Source organism: Medicago sativa, chromosome 8 (assembly GCF_051527215.1).
Source record: "Medicago sativa cultivar Bolivia chromosome 8, Bolivia_mono, whole genome shotgun sequence".
Classification (NCBI taxonomy): Eukaryota; Viridiplantae; Streptophyta; class Magnoliopsida; order Fabales; family Fabaceae; genus Medicago; species Medicago sativa.
The window spans coordinates 65,748,265-65,773,462 of NC_140756.1; the positions used below are offsets into that span (position 1 = coordinate 65,748,265).

The 25,198-nt window shown below is 38.2% G+C and overlaps 1 long non-coding RNA gene across 9 annotated transcripts; it reads left to right on the forward strand.

The window, feature by feature from the left end:
- The first annotated feature begins 887 nt into the window (after window positions 1-887).
- On the forward strand, window positions 888-7,267 carry LOC146900594 (uncharacterized). 9 transcript variants are annotated; one of them, XR_015023480.1, is made up of 9 exons: window positions 888-1,542; window positions 2,097-2,178; window positions 3,101-3,168; window positions 3,282-4,182; window positions 4,374-4,884; window positions 4,978-5,092; window positions 5,207-5,386; window positions 5,966-6,526; window positions 6,716-7,267. It is a non-coding gene; the product is annotated as an uncharacterized LOC146900594 (long non-coding RNA). The 9 variants fall into 9 exon arrangements; XR_015023484.1 differs by lacking the exon at window positions 6,716-7,267 and having other exon boundaries at window positions 5,966-6,036; window positions 6,128-6,624; XR_015023486.1 differs by lacking the exon at window positions 6,716-7,267 and having other exon boundaries at window positions 4,374-4,652; window positions 4,749-4,884; window positions 5,966-6,624.
- Window positions 7,268-25,198: the final 17,931 nt, after the last annotated feature.

The window sequence follows — 25,198 nt, forward strand, 5'->3', positions numbered from 1 at the left end:
TGTCAGGCCCTTCAGTTTCGTATTTTTGCATATTAGTTTTTTGTTGTTTTTTGATTTCTTTTAAGTTTTTATTTTTTGCAGTTTGGTCCTCTTTGACTTTTATTTTGCAGAATAGTCCTCCAAAGTTTCAAAAATTGCAGAAAGGGTCCCAAGGTCCAAAATCATGCCAAGGCCGAATCAGTTAGGGTTTTGTCCATGTGTCAATTTTCTATTGGGGCATATATCCACATGTCAGCTATATAAGGAGCCCCAATCATTGCTAAACCCATTGAATACACGCCAACTCAACAAACACATTTCAGATTTTCTCTCTGATCATCAAAGATCAAACACCAAAATTCTCAGAAAAGTTTCAAGAACATTCATAACAGAAACCCTAACCGTTTCCAAAATCTTCAAAGTTCCTCAAATTCACATCAATACAAAGCTTAAATTCAACAATTCATTGTGCAAATCAATCGAATCTGTCACGAACTCTCAGAGATTCATCAAGAACCTTCATCATCGAGTTCGTACCTTCGCAATTCAAGCACCAAAGTGCGATCACGAAGGGTTTGAGGCGAGAAGAAGAGTAACAGAAGCAATTGTGAATCAGTGAAGAAGAAGAAGAGGATCACCGATTTATTTTCGGTTCCAGAACTTACCAGACGCTTCAACAAGGATCTTTTGTTCGAATCTCCAAAAGTAAACCAGGTAATCCTCGAAAAACCTCTTCGTTCTCATCGCAAAAGCTCAACGAAGCTCAACAAACAGAAATAAACGGTGAAGTTGAAGAAGAGCTTCGAAAGAGATTCGAAGAACTTCGAAACGAAACCCTAACGATGTGAATCTTCAAAGATTCACCGTTTGTTTCTTGAAACGAGGCCTATAATCATCATCAATCTATATATAAAAGTTGCCCCAAGCAAACTTTGAAGCCCTAATTTTTCCTAAACCCTAATGACTAAAATTCCTATTTTACCCCTAACCTAACCCTTAATTTAGAAACAGCTGTAACAAAAGAAGAGCAAAAAAGCACGGGTTAATTCTTCTTCTTTCTCTCTCTTTATTTGAATCTCCTATTTCCCAAAACAAGGTCACGCGTTTCTTCTTCTTCTTCCTCTTATCATCACCACCGCCAACCCTCTCCCCCATCCATCGACGGCGACCACCAAACCTCTCCCACAACATATCAATAGCAAAACTTTCTACCATATCTATCCTCCATCATAGTCGTATTTCTCCTCTCATCCCTCGCCGTCGTCGACTCGATCGCCGCCGTCCGTCCTCTACCGCCTCAGCCTAAACATACTGTCGTTGTTTGCCTCAGCCTCAACAGATTGGCTCTGTTCCAATTTGGTTGAATTGTGTTTTAGTGGATTGGCTCTGTTTTAATTTGGTTGAATTGTGTTTTAGTGTTTGTTTATGGGTAAGTAAATTTGGTTGAGAGGTAGAGTGTGCAGACCGAGAAGAAAATCCCATATCACATCAAAATCTCGAAATTCACGGCATTTTCATTTGCTGGTTTCAATCCATGGCAACACATTGAATTTTCCTCTCCAGGTAATCAATTTATTAACCCTTTTGTTTTGTTAATCAAGTGCAGTTAGTTTGTTTTATTTTTTATTGTATGCTTCTTTTTCAATTTCAAAATAAACAAAAATAATTGAGTTTGGTTCTGTTCCAGTTTCATGAGTTAACATTAAACAACATAAATTTTCATCTTTTCTGTGTAATGGGTAAGCGTTGCTGTTGTTAAGAATGAAATGTGGTGTGCGGCTCTACTACTATTTTCTTTGATCAATTTTCAAGAAAAAATTCATCTTTAACCTTCTCTTTCGTCTGCTGAATTTTTTATTTGATTTTTTTGAATTTTTGAAGAAACAATTCTAGGGATTCATAGATCTTTGTGAGTATGGATTAATTATGCTATATATTTGCAACTCACAATTTCCGTTAACTTCAATCGGATTCTCTTAATTTTGCTTCCTTTAATCGGAACTCACAATTTCCGTTGACTTTACAAAAATAGACATTTTTTATTTGAACATCTTTTGAATATGCCAATTTTAGTTTCGATCCTCAAAAGAACTGATTTTGCCAAGTAATTCTTTTAGGTGGACAAATTCAGTGCAAAGTTTGATGCTGCTGGAAGCAATGCTCATATTCGTGTTGCAGCTTTTGAAAACTTTTAACAAGGTTTGCTCTAACTTTGGATAAAATAGTAGATTTTGAGTGTGTAGTATAATGTAAAATTGGTATTTTCAAACTTGGTGTGGTATTCATATTTTTCAAACTGATGGTGTTTCGGTCAGGAAAGAAGTAATTTTTGTATGTTTTGTGCTTGCTTTTGTATCTGCTGCTAGAGAGTTATAAATTGATGGTTTGTTGGTTTTGTGTCTTGGTGTTTTGCTAATGTCTATTATGTTATTTTCCCATTGAGTCCTGCTGTTTTTTCAGTATATGGCTGTTAAGGTTTGTCGTTTTGGCCGGCTGTTGCTAATGTAATCTATTTTCAACTGTGTATCCTTTCCTGTTAGTGCAGAGTTGCTGTAATTTCTATCCCAAGTCCGGTGATGCCTTCATGATTGCCTTTTTTAACTACAATTTTAGTGTTATTTTAGATTAGATTGTTTCTGTTTTTCTTTTTCTTTTTCAATCAACCAATTATACTGATGTAGGAAAATAGGAAAAAAAAAGTAAAAGCTTGCTGAAAACACATAAAATTTGCACTAAAACTAAACATACCAACTGCAGGCAAAAATGCCTAGAAAACCATATATAAGTACAAAAGAAAATTGCTTTAATCTGCATACCCGACATCAAAAACAATGCAGAATTTGGACGTTCCTCTTCAAATAATTTCTGGACCTTGGTTTGTTTGTTTTTCAATTTAGATTTGCATATTGGTGATTTCACAAATAAATGTAATTGTCCACATAAATAATCGTCCGAATTTTACACTTTGATTGCTTGGAAGCTTTTTTCTTCGTATTTATGGTTTAGGATAAATATGTTTATATGTCTTTGTATATATCTATTTTGCTTTCAACTGATTCTTTATATCTGATTTCCATTCATGGCTTAAGATGACTTTTGCTTTTGGTTGCTTTTGCTTTAGGTGACTTCTGATTCTTCTATTGTCTCTTATGATGCTGCCTATTGAGCAAAATCAAACCCTCCTTTCAAGTAAGCCTTGAAATAATCCATATCCTCAACAAAAAATTGCTTCTTTTTTATTTCTGCGGATGTATTAGTTTTCCTCTATGTTCCCTTACATACACTAATATAACTTATTTCAGTATTAATGTAGGTAACATGTGCCTTAACATTGTTGACAACGGAATAATGGATTAACAGATTAAGTTATAGTGATGAAGAAGTTGCTAAAATAATAAATATCCTTTGCCTTAAGGTTGTCTAGAACCATTGTTTTGTCATGCTGCCATATGTCATTCAATAGCAGCAAACTAAATGGAGAATCTATTGCAATCAAATATACTTTTCAAAACAATCATTTAGGTAGTTAATCAAAGTGATTTTATATTATGGTATTAGAACTCTCCTTTTGAATTGATAGATTTAATTGAAGATATGAACTGTGGTCATGAATTTACTACTCATTTCAACAAATAGTTCATATGTAGCTATGTACAATTTGGTATTAGAACTCTCCTTTTGAATTGATAGATTTAATTGAAGATATGAACTGTGGTCATGAATTTACTAATCATTTCGACAAATAGTTCATATGTAGCCATGTACAATTTGCTAATAATATTTTTTATCTTCTCATATTCATATTCCACTTGAGTCTTCTTGCTCTGTTTTTGACAATCTCTACTATCATTCCTATTATTGTTTAACTTATTTTGACATCTCAGTTATTTTTTTTCCTTTCTTGAGGGGTTATTCAATTGGCAATGTAGAAATGATATAACCAAAACCATCAAATGGGAGATATGATTGTGTAATAGTGGAAACTGAACTTTTAATACTTTAATGGCTAGGATATATCACATATTTTCATATATATGTTTTGATACTGTTGTTTTACCCCCCATGACTTTGGCTTATTGTCAGTTTTTTTCCTTTCAATGTGAATGCAACGCTTTTTTCAGTTGACTCTTTTGTATCCCTTTTTCAGTTTAGTTTTTTATGCAATACTTAGATGTGCATGTGGTATGCCTTTTAATTATCTAGGTGAGAAGCATTCCTTGGCCTGATATGAGTCTATTAATATGATTTTGTTGTCCTTATAATTTGTTTTTCGCTGTTATATATTCGAGATTGGAGATGAACAATGCCATGTAGTTTAATGATTGACTCACTTTTTTTGTGAAATTCATCTTTGTGGCCATCGTGATTTTGTATCAATTTTTATTATAATGTAGGTTTTGTGACCGTTGGGTATTTCAAAGGAAAAGATGGAGTAAGTTTGATATGGATTTTAGATAGAGTGCTTGGTGACTACTAATTGAGTTATTGTGGGAATTTGCAACTTTTAGTTCTGCACGAAAGGTTGTCTTGAGTCATGCCTTTTGGTGTGTTGATAATCAAGTGGTGCGGCCTTCTTGACCGTTTCCTATTTCTTCAACGTAGACAGTTTCCTATTTTTGTGTCGTTCGCTATGACCATGATTAAAAGCCAAGGACAATCACTGAAAAAAGTTGGTATATATCTACCTCAACCTGTATTTTCGCACGGTCAACTATACGTTGCGGTATCAAGAGTAACCTATCGAAACGGTCTGAAAATTTTATTGACAGATGAGGACAACAATTGCATCAATACTACATCAAACGTGGTGTATAAAGAAGTTTTTTTGCAATTTATGAATTGTTCGGTGCTGATGAAATATAGGTGTTGCCGTTTTGTTGATACATTTGTCTGCCATCAATACAAGTATGTACTGTATTGATATTAATCTTAAATAAATGTCTGAATCATGGTCGTCAAACCTAACTCATCAGTGTGTTGCTTAATTTGTTTTTACAGGTTTTGTTTGACCTGACTGTTGCATTTGCCATCATATCTGAAACGCATAAATTCATGTTTATAGTATACTCAATGATCAATCCTTCTGTCTATATGAAAGGCTTGATGTATACAGGTATGTTGATTAAAATTTCGCATAAATCAGTTCTTCTCATATTATAAATAACTTATAATAAGGATTGCAGCAACTAATGCTTCAATTTTATGCTATCTTTGTTTTTCTTCGCAGGTTGAGCACAATTAAGCCATTGCATTTTTGGAATCATTATCATTGTTTCACCATTATTATCTTTGCTAATATATGCTCCTAATTGTTTAAGAATTTCATCTATGGTCTATTATTGACAGTTTATTACTGATAGCATCTATGGTCTATCATTATCATCGTTGGTTAATTTGTGGTTTTAAGGTACTTTCATTCCATTTTACATTGTAATTTTAAGATTGGATTTAAGTTGCTAGAACAATTTGTTCAAGCAGTTTTCTTCTTCTTCTGTGTGATGTTTTCAGTGCATGTATTGAATTGTAGTGTCATGAACAATGACATTTTGTTTGGATGTAATGTTTGCTGCCATAACTATACAATTTCCTTCCACTTGGTGTGCTCGGTAGAATTTAAATGGTATATGAAGAACATGTTTTGTTGGCATGCAATGCAATGTGGTCTGAATATGTTTTTTGTGGTCTGCCATAACTATATGATAATACTTGCTAATTGTCAAGCCTAATGTCCCTTGCTTATTTTTTCTTTGCTTAGTTCATTTTTTGTAGTTTAGATGTGCATGATAGTATCTGATGGTAATTATGATTTTTGCTTGGATAACATGCCTTAATTAGAACACTAAGAGAAATGCATAATGAGTCTTATGAAAAAAAATGGTATAAGTTTAATTTTCAATGATAAAATTTTCTAACCAGTTAATTATGTTAGTATGAAAAATTTAACTTTGACAACAATATTCAATTACATTGTTGATATTTGTTTTAGCTGTGATTTCACAATGGTGATTCTTATTACATATGAGATGGGTTAGTATAGCTTGGTTGTTTGAGAGGAAGGTCAGTTTTTGATCTTTCAAAGTGTTTATTATGCATTGATTTATTTGCATAACAAAGTTTGCTAATTTATTTATCTTGCAATAATTTACAGGTAAAAGCTTTCATATTTGAATATGTTCCAAGAATCAAGCACCAATAGAGGGAAGGAATCATAGATTTAGATGATGAGGTTTTAATAATACGAAAATGAGCCTACAAGTGTTGTAGAATACTTATGTTGCGTTCTTTTCAAAGAAGTATAAGTGTTATTTAGTTATGTTATATTAGTAGTGTAGTTTTTTTAATGTCAAAGTCAATTGTGGAATCCGAAATAGTGTAATTTCTGTTTGCATTTGTATTTATCAATTGACCTCTTTGTATAGCTTGCATAGGATCATTGACCTTTTTGATTAACTTGATTGCAGCTTGCAAGAAGAAATTGATTATAATGTGTTGTTGACCGGCAAGCCAAGCAATCCAACTATCTTTAATTAAATTTAGTTGAAGCATTGTAAGTGATATGAGTTATTTATACATGTTACTAAGATTGGACATCAATTGGTCGCATGAAATTTAATGAAAGATGGATATTTGTAATGTTTCATTGTATATTTGGTATTTCCTTGATAGTTGTTGATAAACGAATTTTCAAATTCAAAACTTTCTGCTGAATTTAGTTAGAATGAATAAAATAATGCAGGTGAAGTCATCCCAATCCCAATATTATGAAAGATAAAGTTTAAGCATTGTGCATATGTGGAGTAACTTACCTCTTTTTTGAAGGAATTAGTCTAGGTTTGCTTTGATCAAATATGATATAATGTGTTCAAATGTCTTATTTAGGAGTGCGAGTGGATTAAGATTATATGAAACCAATGACAATAAAGTTGTCTATTCTATGCTATTATTTTTTTTTTTAAGGATATTCTATGCTATTCATATCAATTAGTAATAAAAATACATTTTACATGTGATGTAACTCACCCATGATGGACGGGTGTGCGATCGAGTTGAGTTCTGAATGCTAAAGTTAATAAAAAAAGATAGGAAATCATATGCTTGAAGGAAATGTGATATCATTGGTGGGAGGAAAGATTTTGAGGTTATCTCTAATACTTTAAAAGAAGGGATGAGGATATCTATAACCAATGAAGATAGTGACAATGCTACTATAACTTCAAATATGGTCAAATATATTAATGTTAATACAAGTAATATACGGTTTATTTAACATTAAAATTTTATATGATATACTTTATTTTTATATATTACCGTCAACATGACCCGTGCGTCGCACGGGTCGTTGGTCTAGTAAGTAAGAAAAGTACTTCAGTTTAGGGTTTCGTTTCGATATATTCAGAAAAAGTTTCAAAAGCTTCGAAAACGAAACCCTAAAAGACAGATCTGTACAATTCAACCGTTCGTTTTACAAAAATCAAGATCAAATCTATCATCAGCAGAAGAAATAACATGGATTAAAGCCTCGTTTCAAAAGTACGAAGAGTTTTCGAAAAACTTAAAACCGTAAAGTTTGAGCCTCGATCTGCATAGATTTAAGTCTTGTTTGTGATGTCTGATGCTTGATTCGTGTTTAGATTGAAAAATAAACGGTGAAAAGCTTTAGATCGGAGAGTTTTGGTATGTTTGAGTATTAGTTAGGTTTCCGGCATCGGAATCTTCACCGGCGGCGGTGAAACCCGCCGGAGAAGATGAGTCTAGAGAGAAGAGAGGAGAGAACGATAGAAGAGAGAGAGAGACATGTTGAGAATGAGGATTGGACCGGTCTCATGCCTTATATAAAGGTGTTGAACCGGTCCGGTTTGTTCCTGGTTCAGTTTCTTTTCATTTCACCCGTTAGATCTAGGTTTTGGAAACCCTGGATCAATCCAACGCCTCTGAGGCTCTTGGATGATCCAGACATGTCCATGGGTTTGGGCTTGGGCTTGGTATCTGTGCAGAATTCGTTTTCCTTTTTATTTTTTGCTATTTCCTAACACTGTTTTGCTTTTTACACCTCTGTTCATGATCAAAATTACTTGAAAAATTCCATAAATTTTTGTACATGTTCTTGTTAATTTTTGTGGTGTTTTTATGCATTTTGTTTACTGAAAATCTTGATGGAAAATATTATTTCATTTTTCTTGCTTTATTTCCTTAAATTGTTTGAAAATCCATGAAGATTTTGTCCAAATTCTATTTCAAATTCTTGATAATTGTTTGTGATACATGCTAGATGTTTTGTGGGTTTATTGCTACTGTTTGTGTTAGATTTTACTGTATGCATGTGAATATTGATTAGTTACTTAGCTTGCAAGTCATTAAGTAAATAAATAATGTAAATATGCTTCAAACTTGTTTTAAAATGTCAAGTAAACCATGTAGCCTTAATTCCCATTCCAATACTTGTTTCTAAACCCTTAAAATGTAATTGGAATGTGAGAATTATAGGTCACTTGGTTCTTGCATTTTATGAACAAATTTTAGCCATGTTTGCACTTATTTTCTACCTTTTACATTCTAATATTTCTCTTACTTCACTTCTTTGATATTTGCCTTATGCTACTAACCATTTTCCTTTCATATTCACCATAAGCATCATCATTGCATCCCATTTTCATCTCTATTTTCTTTCTTGCAACTTAATTTGTACCAAAAGTTAGAATGTAAACACTTAGGAAATTTTGTAATATTCTTTCATGCTTTTAATTTCTTGGCAAAGAGGATATAGAATGTATCTAGGGTATGATGTAAAGGACAATGGACTCTAATGATGTACACCGACACAAGCACCGACACACGCACACACATCACTATATAGCTAGAATATGCATGTTTAGATGTATGTTTAGGATTGTATGTTTAGATGAATGCCTAGGATTCATACTTAGAAAAAACCAATTTTCCAAACAAATGTGAACAACTTCACTCAAACCTTTTCCAAATAAACCTTGGGATCCAATATCCCATTGTATTTTCTTTTCCATTTTCTTAATCAAATTTCAATGAAAATAATCAAACTTTGACTTCTTTTGCAATTCACTAATTCAACCTCACTATTTTCCAATCTCATGCCCTTGAGGCCTCTTTCTATTCTTCAAACTCCATTTTCAAACTTAAAATCAACCAACAAAAACAAAAACATTTTTGAGAGAGAACTACGGTGGATTTGATCCCTTAAATGGGTACGTAGGCAAGGAACAAAATTCCTTCAATTCAACTAAAATAAAAATCCAAAAAACATTCTTCTCCCTCCAATTCTTCACTTAGAAACTCTTAGGTTTAAATAAACACTTTCAAAATAGCATTTAAAAATAAAGCGCGCGCGTAGAAATTAAAGACGGTTCCTATAGGTTACTATAGTCGTTATGGGTGCCTAACACCTTCCCGTAGCGAAAACAACTCCCGGACCTCGATTCTCAAGGGTTTTGCTTACCTTTTCCCTTCCCAAGAAAAAATAAGATATCACCGGTTTAAAAGGTTCAAACGTAATCAATGTTTGACACCCGAAAACCAAGATAAAACAGCTGGCGACTTCACTGGGGAAATTCGAGAGTTACGCCTAGTCTTTATTTCCACGCTTGCGCTTGTATTTTTACTTGCTTCCTTTACTTGCTTTCCTATGTGAATAAATGTTTAAATTCTTGTAAACGTGTGGGGTGAGAATATCAAAAGTCCTGCACCCGGGCTGAGTGAACTTAGGATTTAGGGGGGATATAATCGACAATTCATTCCGGGGGTTGCCTCGTGTTTTGGATTATGCGATCAATCCCACATAGCTGAGGCATTTTGGGGGTGATGTTGTCGGCGCGAGTTGTCGCGTTTAGGCACTTTACTTCTAATTGTTCTATGACGCTATGAACCGTAGATAACCAAACCCATCCATGGCCATTTTCTAGGACGTAGTGCGGAGGCTAAACCGGGTGTTGTCTCGAGTTTTAGTCGTCACGCGATACTACACTCAAGTTAGACCTTCCACGTATAATCATGGAGCGAGTGTCGTCTCGTGACACCATGAGATACGTCGGAGAGGTTGCAACTTGGGAACCTTCTTAGAACCCGGTCACTATTATCCTAAAACCCTAGTTTCACCGGACACCGTGTCCACCCATGACTCCTCGACTTTGAACTTCAAACCCACCATGTTTTCTCCGAACTTGAACATGATCATGCATTCATGCATACATGCATACATGCATAAACTTTTTGTCATGCATTGTTATCGAAGGGCTTAGACAAGTTGAATTTGTAAACATTGTAGGCATGAAGATGACTAAGTCCTACAAGTTCAAGGAAGTGGATTTGGCAAGTTTGAGGGATTTGGCACTCAAGATTGAGGATCCGACTGGTTTCCGACGCCGTTACGGGGCTTTACTTCCTATTCTTCATACTAATGTGGATGAGAAGCTTGTGCACACTCTAGTGCAATTCTATGATCCGGGGTATCGGTGCTTCACTTTTCCAGACTTTCAGTTGGTACCTACTCTAGAGGCTTATTCTTCCTTGATGGGTTTATCTATTGCTAAGGGGATACCTTTCTCAGGACCTGAAAATCCTCTTCCTCCATTGGTTATTGCTAAAGATCTCTATCTCAAGACCACCGATGTCTCCAAGAATCTTGTCACTAAGGCACGCATCCGAGGGTTCACTTCAGAGTATCTTCTTGGGAAGGCCAACCTCAATACCACTTGTCAAGACACTCTTGAGGCTATTCTTGCACTCCTCATCTATGGGCTTATTCTCTTTCCGAATCTGGATGGCTTCGTGGACATGAATGCTATTATGATCTTCCACTCCAAGAATCCGGTTCCTACTTTGCTAGCTGACACATACCATGCTATCCACGATCGTTCCGCCAAAGGTCGTGGATACATTCTTTGTTGTGTGCCTCTCCTCTATAGGTGGTTTATTTCGCACCTTCCGCAGTCTTTCCACGACAACCCGAGGAATTGGTCTATTTCACAGAGGATTATGGCTCTCACTCCTAATGAAGTGGTTTGGCTCACCCCCGCTTCTAGGGTTAAGGAAATTATCTTTGGTGGTGGAAAGTTTCTTAATGTACCTCTTCTTGGTACCCGGGGTGGAATCAACTACAACCCGGAGCTTGCTTTGCGACAATTTGGTTTTCCGATGAAAGATAAGCCCATCAATCTTGCTACAGCTCCCTACTTCTTTCACTACTCCAATGCCCCCACGGGAATTAGAGAGGATTTCATGGAAGCTTGGACTAAGCTTCGGAAGAAAGAGGTAAAGCATATGGGTGTAAGGTCCGGTATTGCTCATGAGGCCTATACACAGTGGGTGATAAACCGAGCTGAGGAGGCTGGTACGCCTTACCCCTCTATGAGATATGTGTCTGCAACTGTTCCTACTATGCCTTTGCCTCTACTCCCACCTACCCAGGAGATGTATCAGGAGCATCTAGCTATGGAGAGTCGGGAGAAGCATCAGTGGAGAGCTAGATACTATGAGGCTGAGAACTTGATCATGACTTTGGATGGAAAAGGTGAGCAGCAGACTCATGAAGTCTTGACACTGAAGAAAGAGTTAGCTAAGGCTAAGAGGGAGATTGAAGAGAAAGATAGGTTGCTTATGAGGGACTCCAAGAGGGCTAGGAGTGCCCGTAACTTCTACGCACGATACTGCAGCTATGAGTCCGACTCTGAGGACGACGCTTCCACTTCCTATGCTTGAGGATTTCCATTTTCTGTTGTTATATCCATTTGTTTATGTTGAAATTGTCTTGTAAAACCATATGTTGGTTGTTTCCCGTTTATGTTAACTGTTGTTTAGTAATGTTTACGAGTTCATAATTTGTCTAAAACCCTTCGATAACCTAAAAAGAGTCTTTTTGCATATACATCAACACATTTCATGCATCATATGCATTCATTGGCTACAAAAAACTTCTCTCGTGCTCATTGCCTCCTGGTTTTGTCCGCCGCAGTCTGAAAAGTGGCTCGTGTTCGCAAAGTCTACCAACCAGACAGAATTCATCAAACAAGATTTCACAAGAGAAGGATGATGGCTAATTTTGAAGAAGAGAATGCTCAGCTCCGTGCCGAACTGGCTGCTATGAAAGAAGACTTGGCTAAGGCTCATGACGCTATGTCCGCTATGATGGCTTCACAGGAACAGCCAGCCACTTCTATTCCAGTTACTGCTGAGGTGATTCCCTCTATCCCACTATCTACTGTGGCTACTGATGCTCGTTTTGTTATGCCCAACGGCCGTCCTTATGGCCTCTCAGCTTACTACTCTCCTAATACTGCTGCTGGTGTCTCTGGTTTTGCTGGTCAAGGACAGATTCCTGTGTCTACTGCTATGCCTCAAGTAACTACTGTTGTTACCGACCCTATTGTACACACTGTGCAACAGGTGATTGATGTTGATACTCCGCGTGGACAAGATCCCGCAATGGAAGCTATGAAGAGACAGTTAAGGGAGTTGGCTGGAGAACTCCGTGAGGTCAAGGCTAGCCGAGGAAACAATGGTGCTCCTGCTAAAGCTCGTGATCTGTGCTTGGTATCCCGATTTGAGGTTCCGAAGAAATTCAAAGAGCCAGAATTTGACAAGTACAATGGGACTTCTTGCCCACATAACCATGTTATCCGGTATGTCCGAAAGATGGCTAACTACGCCGACAATGATGCACTGATGATCCACTGCTTTCAGAGTAGCTTGACAGATGATGCAGCAGATTGGTACACTAGTCTGAGCAAAGATAACATCCATACCTTTGAGGAACTCGCGGCTGCTTTTGAAGGTCAATATGAGTTCAACACCCGTCTGAGGCCAAACAGGGACTCTCTCAAAGCCCTATCTCAGAAATCAGATGAAACATTCCGTGAATATGCTCAAAGGTGGAGAGGGGCAGCTGCCCGTGTCTCTCCTCGACTTGATGAGGAAGAGTTAACACAGACATTCCTGAAGACTCTGAAGAAGGAATATAAGGAGAGAATGATAGTCTCTGCCCCAAACAACTTCTCTGATATGGTTACAATGGGAACGCGTCTAGAGGAGGCCGTCCGAGATGGTATTATTGTCCTAGAAAAAGGTGAATCTTCAAACAGTGCACCAAAGAAGTACGGTAACGGACACCACAAGAGAAAAGAATCTGACGTAGGAATGGTGTCTGGTAACCCATCTGCAGCTGCTACACAATTACCTCTACCTTATCACTACATGCAATACTCTCAACACCCTTTCTTCCCTCCATTTTATCAGCAATATCCTCTACCACCGAGTCAACCACCAATGCCCGTCAATGCTATCCCCCAGCAAGCACAACAACAGCCTCCCGCTCAACAGCAACGGCAGCAACAACAGGGTCCCCGACCCAAACCTTCTTTTCCAACAATACCAATGCGGTATGGTGAGCTGCTCCCAACTCTGTTGGCCAAGGGGCACTGTGTCACCAGACCAGGCAAGCCTCCGCCTAATCCACTACCTCCGAGGTTCCGTCAGGACTTAACATGTGAATTTCATCAGGGTGCTCAAGGCCATGATATCGAAGGTTGCTTTGCTCTGAAATATATTGTGAAAGATCTGATAGAAAAGGGACGGTTGACTTTTGAGAACAGTGTTCCCCATGTCCTTGACAACCCGCTTCCAAACCATGCTGCTGTCAATATGATTGAGGCCTTTGAAAGGGTTCCTGTCCATCAAGAGGATCCCAGGCTGGATGTCCGCAATGTCGTTACTCCCTTGGTGCCATTACATGTCAAACTTTGCCAGGCTTCTCTGTTCAATCATGATCATGATTCTTGTTCAGAATGTCTGCAGAATTCTATGGGCTGTTGTGTTGTGCAAAGTGATATCCAGAGCCTGATGGATGACAAGTACTTGATTGCCAGTGATGTATGTGTGATTGTACCAGTGTTCCATGATTCTCCTGTTGAAAGTGCAAAGAATGTTGAGCCTCTGGTGATCAGGCTACCTGGTCCTGTATCTTATACCTCTACCAAAGCAATTCCCTACAAATACAATGCAACCATGGTTGAAAATGGGGTGGAAGTACCTCTGGTATCCCCAGCTACAGTTGATAATGTTGCTAGTGAAGTTACAGCTCTGAGAAGTGGAAAAGTCCGTCCGCCCTTGTTTCAAAGACAGGTGGTAACACCTATTGCCACGGTAACTCCACCAGTTGCTCCTCCTGTTGACAAGAACACCGGCCCAGCAGGCCAATCTATTGAAGAGTCCAATCTGGACGAAATCCTGAGACTTATCAAGAAAAGTGACTATAAGATTGTTGACCAGCTGCTACAAACCCCATCAAAGATATCCATCTTGTCTCTGCTCATGAGCTCAGAGGCTCACAGGAAGGTGTTAATGAAGATACTGGAGCAAGCTTATGTTGACCACGAAGTCTCTGTGGATCAATTTGATGGAATAGTGAGTAATATTACTGCCTGCAACAACCTAGGGTTTGGAGATGATGAGCTCCCCGAAGCAGGGAAACGCCACAACTTGGCTCTACATATCTCAGTACATTGTGGATCTGACCTGATATCCAACGTATTGGTAGACACTGGATCGTCTCTGAATGTAATGCCTGAATCCACGCTAAGGCAATTGAGCCATCATGGAATTTCTCTGAGGGGTAGCAGTTATCTGGTTAAAGCTTTTGATGGATCCCGCAAGGATGTTCTCGGGGAAGTGGACTTGCCAATTACCGTTGGACCCGAGACATTCCAAATAACCTTCCAAGTCATGGGTATCAATGCCTCTTACAGCTGTCTCCTCGGAAGACCATGGATCCACGACGCTGGAGCAGTCACATCCACTTTGCATCAGAAGCTCAAGTTCATGAGAAACGGTAAGGTTGTCACCGTATATGGTGAGGAAGCATATCTGGTTAGCCAAGTGTCATCTTTCTCTTGTGTTGAAGCAGGGTTCGCAGAAGGGACGTCATTCCAAGGCTTGACTGTTGAGGGTGCAGAGCCCCGGAGGGCTGGTACTAGCATAGCTTCATTGAAGGACGCCCAGAAGGCTGTTCAAGCAGGGCAAGCTGCTGGCTGGGGCAAAGTGATTCAGATTTTGGAAAACAAGCGTAAAGAAGGCCTTGGATTCTCCCCAACATCTGCTGTTTCAAAGGGAACTTTCTACAGTGCTGGGTTCATCAATGCTATTACCGAAGATGCTGCTGAAAGAAACCATGTGCCTACATTTGTTGTACCAGGAGGCACTGTGAGAAATTGGGAAGCCATTGATGTTCCTTTAGTCATGCATGCTTCCATGTAATGTGTTTTGTTGCTCATGTTTCTTGTTTTCAAAATAACAATCCTTTCGCTCTGCCCAAGGCGAAAGTGATATCTTTGTAAGGGCGTGTTTGTTTCGGCATTGTCGTTGTCAATAAAAGTTGTCGTTTTTCTCACGACTCTTTGTTTTTACTTTCTAGTGCCTTTTTCTTGGAAATAATGGTAATGCCAGAAAAAACCAAAACATCTGTATTGTTCTTATTAATTTCAAAAATCTGCATGAAAAACTTTTTCTAAAATCATCCCAATCATATTATGCAGATTGAACCATAATAAACCCGTTGAACACAGTGACCCTATGGTTCATCCAAATTTTGAATTCCCTGTATATGAAGCTGAAGATGAGGACGATAATGAAGAGATACCATATGAGATCACTCGACTGCTTGAGCAAGAAAGAAGAGCCATTCAGCCTCACCAGGAAGAGATTGAGCTTATCAACCTGGGTACTGAAGAAAACAAGCGAGAGATCAAGATTGGTGCAGCACTTGAGCCAGAAGTGAAAAAGAAGATTATTCAGCTTCTCCATGATTATCCAGATGTCTTTGCATGGTCCTATGAAGATATGCCGGGTCTAGATCCCAAGATTGTGGAACATCGGATACCGACAAGACCTGAATGTCCTCCTGTCAAACAGAAATTGAGAAGGTCTCGTCCAGACATGGCTCTTAAGATCAAGGCTGAGGTACAGAAGCAAATTGATGCGGGTTTCCTCATGACAGCTGAATATCCTGAGTGGATTGCCAACATCGTACCAGTACCTAAGAAAGATGGGAAAGTTCGAATGTGTGTTGATTACAGAGATCTGAATAAAGCTAGTCCAAAAGATAACTTCCCATTGCCTCATATTGATGTGCTTGTTGACAGTACTGCTCAATCCAAAGTGTTCTCTTTCATGGATGGTTTCTCTGGTTATAACCAGATACGAATGTCTCCTGAAGATAGAGAAAAGACGTCCTTCATCACTCCGTGGGGAACGTTCTGTTATAAAGTAATGCCGTTTGGCTTGATAAATGCTGGTGCTACCTATCAAAGAGGTATGACAACTCTGTTTCATGATATGATTCACAAAGAAATTGAAGTATATGTTGATGATATGATTGTGAAGTCAAGTGATGAAGAGCAGCATGTCGTGTATTTGAAAAAGATGTTTGAAAGATTGAGAAAGTACAAGCTGCGGTTGAATCCCAACAAGTGCACATTTGGTGTACGATCTGGAAAGTTGCTAGGCTTCATTGTCAGTCAGAGAGGCATTGAAGTTGACCCTGACAAAGTCCGAGCCATCAGAGAGATGCCGGCCCCTCAAACTGAGAAGCAAGTCAGAGGTTTCCTCGGACGTCTAAACTATATTTCAAGATTCATATCTCACATGACTACTACCTGTGGACCAATTTTCAAATTGCTCAGAAAGAATCAGCCTGTTGTATGGAATGAGGAATGTCAGGAAGCTTTTGATAGCATTAAAGAATACCTGTTGGAACCACCTATTCTTGTCCCGCCAGTGGAAGGGAGGCCTTTGATTATGTATCTGTCAGTGTTAGACGATTCAGTGGGCTGTGTTCTCGGTCAACAAGATGAGACTGGTAAGAAAGAGCATGCTATCTACTATCTGAGCAAGAAGTTCACCGACTGTGAGACTCGGTATACAATGCTTGAAAAGACTTGTTGTGCCTTAGCTTGGGCTGCCAAACGCCTTCGTCATTATATGGTGAATCATACAACTTGGTTGATATCCCGAATGGATCCAATCAAGTACATCTTTGAAAAGCCTGCTGTTACTGGAAAGATTGCACGTTGGCAAATGTTGTTGTCTGAATATGATATTGTGTATAAAGCTCGGAAAGCAATCAAGGGAAGCATCCTTGCTGAGCATCTTGCTTGTCAGCCTCTTGATGATTACCAGCCAATTAAGTTTGATTTCCCTGACGAAGAGATTATGTATCTGAAAGCAAAAGACTGTGAAGAGCCACTGATCAATGAAGGGCCAGATCCCAATAGCAAGTGGGGATTGGTGTTTGATGGTGCTGTTAATGCTTATGGTAAAGGAATTGGAGCCATCATTGTGACTCCGCAGGGGCACCACATTCCTTTCACCGCTCGAATAACTTTTGAATGCACGAATAACATAGCTGAGTATGAAGCATGCATCTTGGGCATTGAAGAAGCCCTTGACCTGAGAATCAAACACCTTGACATCTATGGAGATTCTGCACTTGTCATTAATCAGATAAAGGGTGAATGGGAGACTCATCATGAGAAGCTGATCCCTTACCGTGACTATGCAAGACGTCTGTTGACGTACTTTACAAAGGTTGAGCTGCACCATATCCCTCGGGATGAAAATCAAATGGCTGACGCGCTTGCTACTTTGTCTTCTATGTTTCGTGTCAATCACTGGAATGACGTGCCTGTGATAAAAGTGCAACGGCTTGATAGACCCGCTCATGTGTTTACCATTGAAAATATGCCAAATCAAGCTGATAAAGATGTGAATGATAAAAAGCCTTGGTATCACAACATCAAACAATTCTTGCAGAATCGTGAATATCCACCTGGTGCTTCCAACAGGGATAAAAAGACTCTGAGACGATGGGCTAGCAAATTCCTTCTGGACGGAGAAATCCTATACAAGAGGAACTATGATATGGTCTTGTTGAGATGTGTTGACAAACAAGAAGCTGAGAAGTTGATGCATGATGTACATGATGGTACCTTTGGGACCCACGCTTCGGGTCACACCATGTCAAGGAAACTGTTAAGAGCCGGCTATTACTGGATCACTATGGAACGTGACTGCAACAGACATGCCAAAAAATGCCACAAATGTCAAGTTTATGCTGACAAGATTCATGTGCCTCCACATGCTCTCAATGTTATCTCTTCCCCATGGCCTTTCTCTATGTGGGGCATTGAGATGATCGGAAGAATCGAACCAAAAGCTTCCAATGGACATCGTTTCATTCTAGTGGCAATTGACTATTTCACCAAGTGGGTTGAAGCTGCTTCCTATGCAAATGTGACCAAACAAGTGGTTGTCAAGTTTATCAAGAATAACATCATCTGTCGATATGGTGTCCCCAACAAAATTATCACTGACAATGGTTCCAATCTGAACAATAGCATGATGCAGGCTTTATGTGAAGAATTCAAAATTGAACATCACAACTCTTCTCCTTATAGACCTCAGATGAATGGTGCAGTTGAGGCCGCTAACAAGAACATCAAGAAGATTGTTCAGAAGATGGTCACTACTTACAAAGACTGGCATGAAATGCTACCTTTTGCCTTGCATGGTTACCGTACTACAGTGCGCAGCTCAACCGGGGCAACCCCTTTCTCTCTGGTATATGGTATGGAAGCAGTTCTCCCTCTGGAAGTGGAGATTCCATCTCTTCGAGTAATCATGGAAGCAAAGTTAACTGAGGCTGAATGGTGTCAAAGTCGGTATGATCAATTGAATCTAATTGAAGAGAAACGTATGAATGCTATGACTCATGGACAGTTGTATCAAGTGCGAATGAAGAATGCCTTTGACAAGAAAGTCCGACCTCGAGAATTCAAGGAAGGCGAACTTGTATTGAAGAGAAGAATAAGTCAGCAACCCGACCCAAGGGGCAAGTGGACACCTAACTATGAAGGTCCTTATGTTGTCAAGAAGGCTTTCTCTGGTGGCGCTTTGATTCTTACACACATGGATGGTGTTGAACTCCCAAATCCTGTTAATGCCGATATAGTCAAGAAATACTTTGTCTAAAAAGAAAAGAACAGCGTGGTAGGTCGAAAACCCGAAAGGGCGGCCTAGGCAAGAATGCGCTTCCCGGTGGATCGAAAACCCGAAAGGGCGATCCAGGCAAAAGTTAGGGACAAAAAAAATGAATATGAAAGAGCTCGCTGAGATTGTACGCAACTCAGGCAAGAATGAGCGCCTCGATGAGCCGAAAACCCGAAAGGGCGGTTCATGCAAAAATGAGGTTGATAAAAGACAAGTAACTATATCTGGCAAATCACCATCACCCCTTGGGGCATCTGCAACTGTCAATGATCGTCTTCATCAGAGGCTTCTGTACCTGTGAATTCAAAATTTCTATGAAATGTAGCGGTCATCGTGTTCAATGTATCACCAACCAATAAAATTACCATTTTCCAAGCTTTGTAAATCCGTGAAGTCATGCCTTTGGCTGACTTTCACTCTTCTACATCAATTTGAGCCTGTGCTATTGTTTGAAACTCTGTTTTTCTTGCTACTTTCAATGCTATATACAAATGTTTTCTTTCTATTTTGATAATGTTAATGTCTGAAACAAACACTTTTGAAAATTGAAAAACCTTTTCCTGTCTATTTTGAAAGCAAACCTGAGCAATAGGGTACATTTCAATGAAACATGCATGAACAAATGAATGTCAATGTCTCTTTCAATACACGTTACAAGCAGGTTACTCCCCAGGATGATCTGTGGTCAATGGCAAGAATGAAAAAACAAGAATGAAAATGAAAAATGAAAATGAAAAGCTCGCTAAGTTGAAAACCCGAAAGGGCGGCTTAGGCAAAAAATGAGCACCCCGCTGATTGACAACCTATAAAGGCAATTCAGGCAAAAATGGGGCAATGAAAAGAATTTATTCCCCGGTGAATCGAAAACCCGAAAGGGCGGTTCAGGCAAAAGTGGGATTTGAAAATGAAAAATGAAAGAATGAAATATTGAAAAAGCATTGACCACAGATGCGAACATCCAATGTTTACCCAGCACTGACACGCCTAGCAACGGCGACCTGTATCCAAGGACCTTCCAAGGGTCCTCCTCTACAAGTTTTTACTGCCCTCAGCCATGGTTTTTGATACATCTCAACGACGGTCTCTCCAAAGAGGTTTTCCCCTGTGAATATGTTGCAGCACGAGCCACTATGTGCCCAATCTTCCGATGTTTCGTCTGCCTTTGTGAAACTTCTCTGTCAAACTGTCAATCAATCATGCATTTCAAGCATTCATACATGCATAATCATGCATTTTATGTGCTCATACATCCAATAATCTTGCTATACCATACATACATGTTGCATATCCAACTTTCGACTGCCAAGTTCAATGCAAGTTTCAACTCTCCAACTTCAATTCCAATCATGTCAACTGTCGCATTCGAAGCAATTTCCAATCTCCAATGTCAATTCCAATCTCAACTTCAATGTCAAACTGTCAATTTCAACTCAATTTTAAATGTCAAATTCGAAGCAATCTCAACTTCAATGACAATGTCAATGTTGACATCCAATGACAATGTCAATGTCAATCTCCAATTCCAATATTGACATCCAATGACAATGTCAATGTCAATCTCCAATTCCAATTCCAATGCCAAATTCCAATTCCAATGTCAGTTTCAATGTCAATTTCCAATTTCAATCCAATTCCAATGCCAATTTTCAATCCAATTCCAATGCCAATTTTCAATCCAATTCCAATACCAATTTTCAATCCAATTTCAATCCAATTTCAAGGTCAATTGCAACTTTCCAATATCCAATGTCAATGTCAATTCCAATTTCAATGACAATCTCCAATGTCAGTCTCCAATTTCAATTCCAATCTCAATTCCAATGTCAATGTCAATGTCAATTTCAAGTTCCAAGCCAATGTCGATGTCAATGTCAATGTTAATTGCAACTGTCAATTCAATTCAAATCAATGTCAATTTACTCTTGGGCCAACAAAAAGGGTCATGTCTATTTCCAAATCAAGTCAATAACAATTTACCCTCAATTGGTATCTTGTTAAGCCAGGCTCTCAATTTGTATCTTGTTACTGGTCAAGTGCCAGGTTCGATCCAAAAAGAACCACTTGTACCTGCTTATATACCTATGCTTCCGGACAAACGGCAGGTTCGATAGAACAGTTTGTACCCAGCTTATGCTGTGTTATTGGTCAAACGGCAAGTTCGATTTGAAGAACAGTTTGTATCCAGCTCATGCTCTGTTATCAGTCAGACGGCAAGTTCAAATCTGAAGAACAGTTTGTACCCAGCTTATGCTTTGTTATCGGTCAAACGACGAGTTCGTTCTAAGAGAACAGTCTGCACTCTCCCACATGATGTGGTGATAATCCAACAAGCAAGTTCGATCCAAAGAAGCAGCTTGTATCAACCCTTTTGTCTATGTCTCCGGCCAAACAGCCAGTTCAATCCAAAAGAACAGTTTGTGTCTGCCTATCTGTTTGTATCTTCAACCAAGTGTCAAGTTCGATCCAAAGAACAGCTCGTATCTGCCTATATGTCTACGTTTCCGGTCAAGTGCCAAGCTCAATCCCAAGAACAGCTTGCACCTATCTTTTGTTTTGTATTCCTTGGTCAAGTGGCTAGTTCGACCCAAAGAACAACTTGTACCCTATTTTCTACTCCGTGGGTTGTCTATCCTGTCCATGTCCACCTGAATCCCCAGTGACATCACAGGTTCCATAGACTCCAGTTGTTTGTCTTGCATTCATAATCAAAGCATTGCATGGCACGTACATTTTTGAAAATCTGAAAGCGTATTTTTATGTCCAAAAGCAGTGCAAATGCTAGTATTTAAGTATCTTCGTCCTGTCAACTCTAAGACTTCGTCTCTTGACTCTCCGGACAAAGAAACTTAAATAGGGGCAGCTGTTATACCCTAATTTTGGACCTAAAAATACTAATCAATCTTTCCTTTCTTGCATTTCAAGCTATTTGAACTGTCTCTGATCAATTGCATCTTTCTCTGCATTTTATTTCAATGTTATTTGCAAAATTTACATGCAAGGGTATTTTGGTCATTTCCTATGTCAAAATGTCTCTCAGTCTGTCAAAATTTGTTTAAGTCCTTTCAAATAGGTTGCATAAGTCTTTGTTTCATTCTATGTCAAAATCCAGTTCAAAGAGTGCATTTGAAGTCATTTTAAGTCAGTTTTGCCCCTAGGGGCATTTTGGTCTTTTCACATGTTAAAACCCTGTTTAAATTCTAAAATTGTCTCTGAGTCTTTCAAGTTGGTTTGAATAAACTGTTGTTTCATTCCTCTGTTAAAAATCCATTTCAAATTTGTTCCTGAGTCATTTTTTAGTCGTTTTAGCCCTAGGGGCATTTTGGTCATTTCACACAAAATTTCGGCAGAGAGGTACTTTAAAGTACCTCATTTAGGCCATTGGTTCATTTTAGTCCGTTTTGTCAAATTTTAGACGTTTCACTTTACGTTTAGTCAGGTTATCATCTTTTATTTTCAATTTTATTCTTAGTTTTTTTCTCTAAGTCCAAAACTTCCAAAAATTGCATCCAAGTCCTTTTCAATTTTCTTGTCAGGCCCTTCAGTTTCGTATTTTTGCATATTAGTTTTTTGTTGTTTTTTGATTTCTTTTAAGTTTTTATTTTTTGCAGTTTGGTCCTCTTTGACTTTTATTTTGCAGAATAGTCCTCCAAAGTTTCAAAAATTGCAGAAAGGGTCCCAAGGTCCAAAATCATGCCAAGGCCGAATCAGTTAGGGTTTTGTCCATGTGTCAATTTTCTATTGGGGCATATATCCACATGTCAGCTATATAAGGAGCCCCAATCATTGCTAAACCCATTGAATACACGCCAACTCAACAAACACATTTCAGATTTTCTCTCTGATCATCAAAGATCAAACACCAAAATTCTCAGAAAAGTTTCAAGAACATTCATAACAGAAACCCTAACCGTTTCCAAAATCTTCAAAGTTCCTCAAATTCACATCAATACAAAGCTTAAATTCAACAATTCATTGTGCAAATCAATCGAATCTGTCACGAACTCTCAAAGATTCATCAAGAACCTTCATCATCGAGTTCGTACCTTCGCAATTCAAGCACCAAAGTGCGATCACGAAGGGTTTGAGGCGAGAAGAAGAGTAACAGAAGCAATTGTGAATCAGTGAAGAAGAAGAAGAGGATCACCGATTTATTTTCGGTTCCAGAACTTACCAGACGCTTCAACAAGGATCTTTTGTTCGAATCTCCAAAAGTAAACCAGGTAATCCTCGAAAAACCTCTTCGTTCTCATCGCAAAAGCTCAACGAAGCTCAACAAACAGAAATAAACGGTGAAGTTGAAGAAGAGCTTCGAAAGAGATTCGAAGAACTTCGAAACGAAACCCTAACGATGTGAATCTTCAAAGATTCACCGTTTGTTTCTTGAAACGAGGCCTATAATCATCATAAGTAAGAAAAGTACTTCAGTTTAGGGTTTCGTTTCGATATATTCAGAAAAAGTTTCAAAAGCTTCGAAAACGAAACCCTAAAAGACAGATCTGTACAATTCAACCGTTCGTTTTACAAAAATCAAGATCAAATCTATCATCAGCAGAAGAAATAACATGGATTAAAGCCTCGTTTCAAAAGTACGAAGAGTTTTCGAAAAACTTAAAACCGTAAAGTTTGAGCCTCGATCTGCATAGATTTAAGTCTTGTTTGTGATGTCTGATGCTTGATTCGTGTTTAGATTGAAAAATAAACGGTGAAAAGCTTTAGATCGGAGAGTTTTGGTATGTTTGAGTATTAGTTAGGTTTCCGGCATCGGAATCTTCACCGGCGGCGGTGAAACCCGCCGGAGAAGATGAGTCTAGAGAGAAGAGAGGAGAGAACGATAGAAGAGAGAGAGAGACATGTTGAGAATGAGGATTGGACCGGTCTCATGCCTTATATAAAGGTGTTGAACCGGTCCGGTTTGTTCCTGGTTCAGTTTCTTTTCATTTCACCCGTTAGATCTAGGTTTTGGAAACCCTGGATCAATCCAACGCCTCTGAGGCTCTTGGATGATCCAGACATGTCCATGGGTTTGGGCTTGGGCTTGGTATCTGTGCAGAATTCGTTTTCCTTTTTATTTTTTGCTATTTCCTAACACTGTTTTGCTTTTTACACCTCTGTTCATGATCAAAATTACTTGAAAAATTCCATAAATTTTTGTACATGTTCTTGTTAATTTTTGTGGTGTTTTTATGCATTTTGTTTACTGAAAATCTTGATGGAAAATATTATTTCATTTTTCTTGCTTTATTTCCTTAAATTGTTTGAAAATCCATGAAGATTTTGTCCAAATTCTATTTCAAATTCTTGATAATTGTTTGTGATACATGCTAGATGTTTTGTGGGTTTATTGCTACTGTTTGTGTTAGATTTTACTGTATGCATGTGAATATTGATTAGTTACTTAGCTTGCAAGTCATTAAGTAAATAAATAATGTAAATATGCTTCAAACTTGTTTTAAAATGTCAAGTAAACCATGTAGCCTTAATTCCCATTCCAATACTTGTTTCTAAACCCTTAAAATGTAATTGGAATGTGAGAATTATAGGTCACTTGGTTCTTGCATTTTATGAACAAATTTTAGCCATGTTTGCACTTATTTTCTACCTTTTACATTCTAATATTTCTCTTACTTCACTTCTTTGATATTTGCCTTATGCTACTAACCATTTTCCTTTCATATTCACCATAAGCATCATCATTGCATCCCATTTTCATCTCTATTTTCTTTCTTGCAACTTAATTTGTACCAAAAGTTAGAATGTAAACACTTAGGAAATTTTGTAATATTCTTTCATGCTTTTAATTTCTTGGCAAAGAGGCTATAGAATGTATCTAGGGTATGATGTAAAGGACAATGGACTCTAATGATGTACACCGACACAAGCACCGACACACGCACACACATCACTATATAGCTAGAATATGCATGTTTAGATGTATGTTTAGGATTGTATGTTTAGATGAATGCCTAGGATTCATACTTAGAAAAAACCAATTTTCCAAACAAATGTGAACAACTTCACTCAAACCTTTTCCAAATAAACCTTGGGATCCAATATCCCATTGTATTTTCTTTTCCATTTTCTTAATCAAATTTCAATGAAAATAATCAAACTTTGACTTCTTTTGCAATTCACTAATTCAACCTCACTATTTTCC